The sequence below is a fragment of the Puma concolor genome, chromosome B3, assembly GCF_028749965.1.
Source record: "Puma concolor isolate L17-30 chromosome B3, mPumCon1.1.hap2, whole genome shotgun sequence".
NCBI classification, from domain to species: domain Eukaryota; kingdom Metazoa; phylum Chordata; class Mammalia; order Carnivora; family Felidae; genus Puma; species Puma concolor.
The window spans coordinates 104,892,911-104,902,833 of record NC_141672.1 but is presented as its reverse complement, the minus strand read 5'-3'; the positions used below and the strand labels follow the sequence as shown (position 1 = coordinate 104,902,833).

At 41.9% G+C, this 9,923-nt stretch overlaps 1 protein-coding gene across 4 annotated transcripts in view; it reads left to right on the top strand.

The window, feature by feature from the left end:
* Positions 1-9,923, top strand: part of RORA (RAR related orphan receptor A) — a 722,772-nt gene that overhangs the window by 662,131 nt on the left and 50,718 nt on the right. The gene's annotated exons all lie outside the window — the stretch shown is intronic.

Below are 9,923 nucleotides of genomic sequence, written 5' to 3'. Positions count from 1 at the left end.
GGACTGATCAAACTTAATCTTGTGACGTATTTTAAAGGATGTTTTAAATGAACACTAATTCCTCATAGGTGCTAGCCGTCTTTCTGGTTATTGGCAGGTGTGTTTGAGGTGTGGCTGATTTTTTTCAAGCAACATACCAAGGTTGTGCACCCGAAAAAAATCTTGTCCCATTCAGAATTTCAGTTTGGAAGCCTGAACGCTTATTCAAATGATTTTTTTCTAAGCCTTAATTCTCTTTTTTTAACTCTTGTTTCTTGGAATTGCTTTCAGTAGCTGCATCGGGTTTCTTTGAATAACAGCTAAATCAAAATAAAGGCAGGTCGCCGTGAGTAGTTAGGTTGATTTTCCTAAAGCACTGGGCTGACTCCAGCCACCCCTCTGGGTATTGGTTCCCCAGCATCTCACAGAGAAGACTCTTGTCTGATGAATACGCTTTTGTGCTGTCACCAGACAGTTCCTCAGAGGTTACTTCTGTATGTCTTAATGGTCCTTGACATGACCTTGGACTTGGCCCTTGACATCTATTGCCTTAGACAGTTGTAGCTGGGAACCACGTAGCTTGAGGTCCTCAAATGCTTTGCTGTTGGAGGTTTTCTTGTGAAAAATAAATAACAATGGGAAATAGATTTGCATTACTGATGCTACTTGCCATGGGCTTTGCTGCTTTGGATTTAAAGCAAAAGCATACAATTATTGAGGGTGGGGGTGGGAATACAAACAATCTTACCCTGTATCAGCACATTCTATTCAAATTGTTTACTTTGAAGGGAAAATAGGACTTTATTTTCTATCAACACCAAGTTAGCATCGTGTTGCTAACAGTTTCTTCTGTCTGTCTCTTCTATAATGGCAGGGCATGATATTGAAAGAAATACTTTTTGACTGATAGTAGTAAACATTTTTTCTTTCATAAGACCAAAAAAGGGAGTGGGGCAGGGGCAGGTGTATAGAAACAAAGCGTTCCAGCTCTGGTAAGAGCTCTGGCAGAACTTTTCCTGTGGACCTCGAGGAGAACATTTCATTCTGTTCTCTTTCCTAAACCAAAATGCGATGAAAACAGATAATTTGGTTGCCAGGTGGTCTTCCCTTCCAACTTCTATTACAACTTTTTCCCTGACTAGATGACACCCTGCTGGGTTTTGCCATGAAAAAGATGTCCCTACTGTTGGAGAAATGACAGTTCAACTCTCTCTTAATCATCAAATCACAGTATAATAGAGCAGGACTGGATCGGGAAGATTGTCTGGTGCCACAATGCACCTAAGATCAGATGAGCCCTGGAGAAAGAGGGTTGCAAAGTTTCTCCGGTGTTTGGTAAATTGCACTCAGTGACAGGTACTTTTAGAAGCCTCCTAACCCTTGTAGTTCAGTCTTTTTGCTATCTCACCACACAGCTCTTAGAAACCTCTCCCACTTCCTCTGCTTACCACCTCTCCAAGATGCCAGCCTTGCCGTGGGCTTTACCTAGAAAGTGGGTCGCTGACATAATACACACCGGTCTCTTTCAATTCTGCTTTGTATCTGCTTCATGTTACTTCTCATGTTAGGCCTCTGCATTACAAATAAAGCTGCTGTTTGGGCGCCTTGATGGCTTGGTTGGTTAAGCGTCCCACCTCAGCTCAGGTCATGATCTCACAGTTCATGAGTTCGAGCCCTGCATCAGGTTCTGTGCTGACAGCTCAGAGCCTGGAGCCTGCTTCAGATTCTGTGTCTCCCTCTCTCTCTTCCCCTCCCCCCACTCACACTCTGTCTCTCTTTCTCTCTCTGAAAAATAAAAACATTTAAAAAAATTTTTTTAAAAAGTTGCTAACCTTGACTGTGTCTTTATCTAAAAGGAGTGTACTGACCTGTTCTTCTTTCTGCTGCTGGTTTTCTCAACTCCACTTGCAGCCCTGAGCGGATAGTACTTCCCTTAAAACATGGGTGAGGAGGAAGAGGATTGCTAACATTTACAGAGCACTTACTGAAGGCACTGGCTCTTCAGGCACTCTGCCGGGTCCGCTTTAATAATGAAGTAGCAAACATTTTTTTTTTTATTTTTTTTAACGTTATTTATTTTTGAGACAGAGAGAGACAGAGCATGAACAGGGGAGGAGCAGAGAGAGAGGGAAACATAGAATCTGAAACAGGCTCCAGGCTCTGAGCTGTCCGCACAGAGCCCGACACGGGGCTCGAACTCACAGACCGTGAGATCGTGACCTGAGCTGAAGTCGGACGCTCAACCGACCAAGCCACCCAGGCACCCCGGTAGCGAACATTTTAAAGGCAAGGAGAATCAGAGGCAGAGAGATTAAGAACCCTGCCCAAGTTCACATGGCTAGTAAGTGACAGGGTAGGGATTCACCCCCAGGATCTAGCGCTTGCAAAATGAACCTCCACACTTTACCTTCAGGGTCATCCCCAACTCTTTCCTTTCTTCTCCTTTGGAAACCTGTTTGCACTTCCATCCTTAATTTGTATACGGCGGAGCTGACCCAGCGAGATGTTGGTGGGTTCCACGGGCCCTCTTTGCGTCTCTGGTGTCTGGCCGTGCAGGTTGCCAGCAAGTAGTGGTAGGACTTGCAGCTGGATGGACCTGTGTGTGAGTGTGCGGCATGTGGCATATGGTGTGTGTGTGTCAGAGAGAGAGAGAGAGATGATTTAAGATGGTAGCAGCTCTGGGCATTAAAAAGGACCTGCTATTCTGAGCTCAGGCTGTGACAGTGAGATGTGCCTGTAGCAGCTGTTAGCAATCAGAGTGTGTTTCCATCTGATGTGAAATGCGCTGCCATCACTTGTGAAGTGGATTTCAAAACCTTGCCACACTGAAGTAGCAGAGTGTATGAATGGTGCACTTTTACTGCAAATTAGAAGAATTCGCTTATTCCAAGGATAATGTCACACTCACTCACTCAAGCGATCTTAAGCAGCAAAAGCGCACATCGCCAAATGCTGGATGGCTGATGAGGGTGTGTGCAGGACGGTTGTAGAATGTCATCTGAAACGTTTGTCTGCAGGCAAAAAGCAGCTCCGTGGACTAGAGGAGCCGAAACTGAAAGTGGAGTAAGAAGGACAGTGCCGTGAACCTTATTTTGTTATCTCTCCATGGCTGTGGCCTTCTTACCTCGTCTCTCGTACCTGACTCACATGAAAATAGGTACCTTCAAGATAAACACCCACGATATACATTTCCTTTTGTTGGGAAAAAATGACATTTATTAGGTATTACAGTCTGTGAACTGATGCCCAGTCTGATGTTGAGACCTTCTTAAAATAAATCTGACAATCTCTTTACTTGGTCAGAACATTCCTTTTCCTCCTGCCTCACAGCAATTTAATATCCCCAAGGCTCTGCAGCCTTTTTCGTTTTTCCCTTTCTTACGAAGAAGTCGCTACCAGCGCCTGCTTTCTCCCCATGAGAATAGACACAGAAACAACTGTGCTTCAGCGGTCAGCAAATATTGTTAACCATTCTCTGGTTGATCTCCTATATTATAATAAAGAATGGAAATGTTACTTTAAAAAGCAAAGGGAAAGAACATGCATTTAGAGAGAGAGAGAGTCAGGAAAAAAACTCCTCAGGTCACTTGTCTGGTCATTCTCATGCCTGGCTGAACTGGTTGCCTAAGAAAAGCACCATAAAAGATAATTGCAAAAAATACTATTGAACTGCAATCCAGAAATACATCTGTGATACAGTTGAAGGCTTAGAACTTGACATATCTAGGGGCGCCTGGGTGGCGCAGTCGGTTGGGCGTCCGACTTCAGCCAGGTCACGATCTCGCGGTCCGTGAGTTCGAGCCCCGCGTCGGGCTCTGGGCTGATGGCTCAGAGCCTGGAGCCTGTTTCCAGTTCTGTGTCTCCCTCTCTCTCTGCCCCTCCCCCGTTCATGCTCTGTCTCTCTCTGTCCCAAAAATAAATAAATGTTGAAAAAAAAAATTAAAAAAAAAAAAAGAACTTGACATATCTATTGTTTAGATGTCATTGGCTATGTCCTGGCAAGAAGAGGTAGAGAACCAGCCGAATTTTTCTTCCAGGAGTTGGTCGCTAATCCTTCAAGATCATAATGTCTTAAAATGATTACTGTAACAACATCGACACTTCTGCTTCTGGCAAGTCCAAATAATTTGCTTATGACTTTTAATAAAAACCAGACCTTTCCGTGACTTCTTATCCAAAGCTCCATTCTCCCTATTAATTCTAGGGAGATTTTGGGAAGCAGGAAATAACACAGAGGTGGAGGGGCATCTGGGCTGTGGGACGATCCTCTTTGTTACCCTCATCCTAGATCTGTGGACCAAGAAATGTGTACCCGTGGCTGTGGATGTATTGTCATTTTAGTCCTCTGTGGCTTACTATAAAGCAATATCAATTTATTTCCAACGTTTGAAGTTACAAGTTATTTTCAATCTTTTGCCATGAATCCAAACTTGATTTGATTAGAGAATGAATATTTCTTAAATGACATAATCTACTATTCAATGAATAGTAACTGATCCAAAAAACAATCCAAGCCAATGGAAAGAAGCAATGGGTTCCTGATAAGCTTTGATGATATAATCTGGATTCTTCTTATTTTGACCCACTTCTGCACACCTCCATCCAGCTGGTTTTTGTGATAGCGCCTGTGGTGGTGGGGGGGGGGGGAGCATAGAAATTACACAATTGGAATTAACAATCAATAGCTGACTTTTTAGGCAGGAGATTTTGGCCCTTTAAGGAGTATTATGAGGCAAACAGAATGTTTTGGTTGATTTATTCAGTAAACTATGATGCTATATGCTGAGCATACAAGGGTTCAGACTCACATGAAGCCATAGAACAGATAGATTTAAGCAAATGTCCTATTTGTTGTAAGATCCATTTCTATGTCCATAGATTGCTCTGTCTTTGGACTCGTAATTGAATCACCAGGTTTGTTTATTTTTGTAACATTATATGCACACATTAAAAAACATAAAAGCTTCTACGTTGAAATACCAAGATTGCGCAATGAGGATAGCTTGAGTTATGCATAAACGTGTGAAGTTAAGAGAGCTGCCAAATGGAGTGTCAGGTGTGAAAATTGGTGGGTAATGGTATAAAGTAAGATTATTTCATAAAATGCAGTAAGAGTAATTCTGATGTTCTTGGTTAAGCAGAAACTAGATAAGATCTCCAGATTTGGTCTGGTTTGGTTTTAGAGATGTTCTTCTCTGTTATTGTGAAAAACAGACTTTAAAATGATGAAAGCAAAGAGCTGACCCCGTTGCCCTCAACTGCAAGCGAAGGAAGATTTAACCTAAATGGGGCGCAGTTGTTCTTGTTAAGGAGAAAAAAGGAATTGGTATCTAGAGCGAGGTTGATCGCTAGAAAAGATTAGATGCAGTTCTGTGAGTCAGGTGACATTTTTTGGCCTAGTATTATCCAGGAGAATATAAGGGACACACATTTACTGTTGGAAAAGAAGTTATTAGGGATTTACCTTGATTTGATCATAGTCTAACCACTTAGTAAAATAAAATGGATTCTTTTTCCTGCTGATATGACAGTTAACCCACACTGAGAGATTCAAGAGAAGAGTTTTTATTAGATATTTCTGATTGCAAGGTCCTAGAAAATCTTCAAGAATTAAATATTGAAAAAGTGTAGTCAATTCTAGAATCTTAGAGGAACCTTATCCCAACTGAGAATAATTGGCCAAATGGCCAGTTGCCTTTGTCTTGGTCCCTGATTGCATAGAACCCCACACATTCCCAACAAGTATGTTTCACTGTTTACAAAGGCAGTAAGAGAGGTTGGATAGGGAAGACAAAACAGAGAAAAGTATACATATTGCTGACATTAACGGCATCCTCTTTTAGTGACTGAGAATTTCTTCAGTATTTGCCCACTGGATGAGTACAGTGAAGATTAAGAAGCTGCGTCTCTTGCCATTCAAGTATTATATTCAGGGTTGAGTTGGTTATCAGGTAGTTACCCAAAGAGGTCAAGAGTCAATTACTTTAAATGGAGGTGTTTTGTACATTACTGTGTAGCAGGAGGGTTCTAGACGGAACTGGATCTAAAAATCAAAGCCATCCACTATTCCTCTATGCGAAAAATCTGTTTCTTCTCTGATTTGACAGAATTTCCCCGTCTGGAGACAGAAACGCTCATCTGGATTGGGCTTTTAGCAAAGATACATAAGCATCAGGGAATATGAGTCAGTTTCTCTGGAAAGCTTTATCTAGTAAGGATAGAAACCTATTACAAAGGATTAATATTCAGTTCCCATTGTCAGAACTACCTGCATATTCACAGAAAGCCACATGAGAAGATATGCCTGTCTTCCTTATTCTTCAGAGATTTCCTGCATACACAACTAAGCTCTCTGAATTCATATGGGGCATTCTGGCCTAGTGTTTTAACTCTTATGCACCTAACTCATACATGTATAAAGTCTGAAGGAAATGGCCAAAGCCCCAAAATTCTAATTTTGTCTTATTTTAATTCTAGTTTGTAGATGCTTGCTCTTGACTGTTTCAGGTGTGTTTATTTGTATGTATTTTGGCGGGTATATACAGTACTTTTTTTATTAAAAAATCATTTTTTAAAAGGCTGTTAAGTTTTGGGGCACCTGAGTAGCTCACTTAAGCATCTGACTTCGGCTCAGGTCATGGTCTCAGTCGGTTAAGCATCCAGCTTTGCTCAGGTCATGGTCTCACAGTTCGTGAGTTCGAGCCCCGCATTGGGCTCTGTGCTGACAGCTCAGAGCCTGGAACCTGTTTCGGATTCTGTGTCTCTCTCTCTTTGCCCCTCCCATGCTCGCGTGCGCATGTGTGCGTGTGCTTTCTCTCTCTCTCTCTCTCTCTCTCAAAAAGAAATAAACATTAAAAAAAAATTTTTTTTTAAGCTGTTTTCAGCAGAAACAACAATCAAGTTAAAGATTTTAAGAAGTAGCTTTAAATAGTAGGTAAAATATAGGTGTTTTGTAAGAGAGCAGAATATGTGGCAGGAGTTTTTTTTTTTTTTTTTAACGTCTATAATTTGACAAGGTCCTTTGGGTCAGACATCAGCTTAACACCAAGGCTCAGGATGTCAAAGTATGACAAGTGTGTTTATTGTTTACCATGTGGGAACCATGCAGTTTCCATGATGCCCCTGCAACACTGCACAAGCCCTGATAAAAGTTTAGTTTCAGTGACTTTGCTTGACACAGCTGAGATGGAGAGATGACCTCTCCATCTGTGTGTCCTTTTTTTCTTAAGTTGAGACTAAAATAGTAAGATCTGAACCTATTCGTCCTTCGAGAAGGCATTTTGGAAACCACCAATTAAAACCAAAACAAAACAAAACAGAACTCAAGTCTAGCTAGCAGATGAAAATTACAGTTCTGTGTATTTTTCTTTATTCGCTTTGTGGAGAAGCCTGTTGTGGGTAGTGAGGGCACGGCGTCCTGGCCCTTGCCAAGAATGATATGCCAAGCTTCCTAAAGCTTCCCATTTATGTAAGTCTTTTCATCTTCAAAGAGCTTTGCGAGCATTCATTTGCCACCACCTGCCTGGGAGGTAAGAATTATTCCCATTTTGTGGACGGAGGAAGTGGGGGTGTGAGTGACTTGGTGACTTGTTTGAGGCCACCCAGGGAGTCAAGGGTCAGAGGGAGACTTGGAAGTGTTGCAAGCTCTGCTTCTTAGGTAAATCAGCCTACAGCGCTTTCTCCTGTCATTTTCCCTCGAGAGCCCCAGATTGATGATAGCATAAACCTGAAGGCATCAAATAATCCTGAATAGGGAAGAGACGCCAGGTCAGTCTTACTCGTGGCTGCCTCTACGATTAAATCTCTGGGAAATCTAGACCTAGAGAAGAAACCATTTAACCCTCCCGAGATTCATTCTCTGCATCTGTAAAATGGGGATAATAATACCCAGCAGCCTACTTCAGAGTTGTTGTAAGCATCAAAATCAAAACAAGCTAATGAGAACAAAAACTTTAAAATTTGTTACACAACCCTGCAAAAATCAGATGTTATTATTGTTGCCAGAAATGACCACGAGGCTGCACTGCAAAGGGGGTAGGGCTTTTCTAATTAGGTGGCTAATTGCTTTGGTGATGTTTAGGGAGGATTAAGTACTGTTATGAAAGAATCCAAAGTCCATAGAAGGAAGGACCATAACAGAGAAACATACTAGTATTGGTATATATTTAGTAGACAAAATAAATGGCAGAACAAGTTGCTCATTAGTTTGTATAGGCTGCAGCTGGAACTTGGCCCTCCCCACCCTGAAGGACCACTGAGCATGCCTGGGCTGTGGAACATACCCATGCTGTACTCCCAAGCCGTGCATCCAGGAAAACAGAATTTGCCGAACTATTCAAAGCCCACAGTCTCTTCCCCTGCCATCGTGGAGAGGTAATGAGAGCTCTCTGCAAATCCTGCGGCGGCCTGTGGCCTCCAGCGGCAGCCCTGAGAGAGTGGAGGAAAATCATTTTGCTCCCTGAATTGTTCACCACTAGTACACACAGTGCCTTTGCACATTATGAAGGACGGCACCATGCCTGCAAGGTTGGTTTGAGAAAAAGGTGCTTATCTGGGCAGACAAATCCGTGCAAACTCCCTTACTCCGGGCTATTACAGACACCCTTCAGGCTCAACAGCCAGGTGAATTTCAGCCCCGACTTTTGTCCCCTCAGTGGGACCCCATTGGGCAGGGCACACTGTCCCTGGAACTAGGAGGTGGCTAGACCCAGAGGAGCCATGAAACTCTAGAAGCCAGGAGCAGGTAAGCAGGTGTAGCGTCCACCAGCCGGCCTTGACACGCAGGCCAGCCTGCCATCCAGGCAGCCACAGAAGCTTTTAATACCCCAGCAGTTTTAAACTGGGGATAAAATAAAGTGTCTAATCCATAAAGGACTCAAGCCATTTTACCGAAAATAAAAAAATCGAATGCCTTAGGGTTTTTCTTTTTTAATCTTTATTGGTTTTTCTGCTTACGAAAGTAATACATGCTGCTTGTAAAAAATTCAAATATTAGGGGAATATGTAACATGGCAAGTACTAAGTCCTCCACATTCTCAGCCCTCCAGAAAAAAAGCTGTCCACAGATTGGTATAAAAGATAGTTGTTTGGGAGTTTTGGTTGTTTTGTTTTTTTGGGTTTTGTTTTTTTTTTAAGCGGTAGTTCTCGATGGTTTTTGCAAGACACACAAACTCGCGTTAACATTCATCCATATAACTTCCTCTCTCGGGTGCATCCAAGGTTGGGCCATTTTCCTGGCAAGCCAGCAGGAACCCCGCCCTGTTCAGTCCAGTTCAAGAAAGTATCTGGTTGTGTATGTGAGCTAGAGTGGTAGATATTATTGAGGTAACCGTAGGCCCCTATTAGTTTATTCTTTATATGAACCAATAAAAAATTTAATTTTTTTTTTTACTATTATTAGTAACAAATTCCTTGCGACACACACCATAACGGATGGCAATATACGGCCGCGTCCTAGCATTTAAGTGCCAAGGCTGTAAAGGATTGCTGTGGTAGCTGGTCTGAACTGCCTGTCATATTATTTGGGGGATAAGCAGCTTTTCTCTATCCCCACGTTGGAAAGAGCTTAAAGTCTGGAGAAAAGACTTTAATTTCGCTATAAGGCAGGATTTCTTATCAACAATAGCAATAATAATAACTACTATTTATTGAGTGCCAAATATTTCTGTATGATGTGCATGTGTATCTACATAGAATACATACATACAATAATCATTTATGTGCTGTATCATGTCTACATTATTTCACTGGATCTTCAAATATGAAACAGAGGCTCAGAGAGGTGAAGTAATTTGCCCAACCTTAAGAATTGTTAAACGTTGGTGTTAGTCATCTTAAGGTCAAAACTCTCCTCAATTCTATAAAATGAAGAAGAATGTTCTAGAAGGTTGATGATTTCTTACAATTATAAAGTACTTGATTATAAAGTAATTACATATAACTTC